The sequence below is a fragment of the Leiobunum rupestre genome, chromosome 9 (assembly GCF_980474605.1).
Source record: "Leiobunum rupestre chromosome 9, qqLeiRupe1.1.hap1, whole genome shotgun sequence".
In the NCBI taxonomy this organism is placed as follows: domain Eukaryota; kingdom Metazoa; phylum Arthropoda; class Arachnida; order Opiliones; family Sclerosomatidae; genus Leiobunum; species Leiobunum rupestre.
The window spans coordinates 41,800,337-41,801,746 of NC_143392.1; positions in this window are offsets into that span (position 1 = coordinate 41,800,337).

A 1,410-nucleotide genomic window follows, 5' to 3' on the forward strand; every position below is an offset into this window, starting at 1 on the left:
AATAACACTGGGTAAAGCAAACTGTTTGTTGCTGGATATATATAAAAATCATACAGTGGAATTCAGTATATTAGCGATATATCGATCACCAAGTATAGCTATAACGACCTTTTTATATGACCTTGAAAGGCTTTTAGTTTTTTTTAAATAATAGAAATTTGCCTAATTATGTTGTAATCGGTGATATTAATATAAATATACTCGAAGACTCATTATATAAAATGCAGTTTGTTACTGAGTATTTAGATATTATGGCAACTAATGGTTTTAAATCTTGTATTGATAATTATACTCGAGTTGCAAATGAAACTAAAAGTTGTATTGACCATATCTTTGTGAAAACTAGATACCAGCTACTCAACACATGTATTCCGAATTATGACCTAACAGATCACTATCCAATTATGATAAATATATCAACTCAAAGTTTCAATTGTAAATTAAAGTCTTATTCTGTGCGTAACAAGCAAGAAAAAAAATTAAATCTTGAAAAATTAAAGATGCTACTTAGTTTCGAAGAATGGCAAACTGTTACTAAAGAAACAGATGTTGATAATGCATGTTTAGCCTTGGAAGATACTTTGAAATTTTATATAACGCTTGCCAGTGATAATGTTAACCCTAGAACTAATCGTAATCACAAACTAAAAAACCCATGGATGACTAATGCTATTTTAAAGTCTATTAACACTCGAAATAATATGCGTAAAAGAATACGGAAAGAACCATTAAATTGCCAACTCAAATATCAATATAAAAAATATCGAAATGATTTACTTTAATTATCAAGAAGGCTAAAATACAATATTTTAAAAAACGGATTAAAAACTGTAATAATGATACAAAAAAAATCTGGCAAGTCATAAATGAAGCAAGATCAAAACAGCAAAAAGAAACAAATTAATTTTTTATTTGATAATTTAAAAAATGAAACAATAAGTGCTTCACAGAAACCCAAAGAATGTGCGGATATTTTTAACAGATATTTTTCTAAAGTTGGTTCTAATTTGGCTGAAGAAATTATTAAAAATAACAGTGCGGTTTCACCTGATGTTGCTAGTGCTAGCGATCATACTACTAAAGATTATCCCAACTCCTTTTTTTATAAACCAGTTACTGACATAGAAATTAAGACAATTATAGGATATCTAAATAAAAAAGCTGCTGTAGGACATGACGAATTAAGTGCATCGCTTTTGGTTGATATTGTTGACTTTATTAGCTCTCCAATACAATACCTTGTAAATCTCAGTTTTACTTTGGGAAAATTTCCCGATTACTGTAAAATAGCCATTATTGTACCAATTTATAAGAGTGGAAAAAAATCAATACCGGGCAATTATAGACCTATTTCAATATTATCTCACTTGTCAAAAATCTTCGAGAAATGTGCCAAGGTTAGGATTGTTT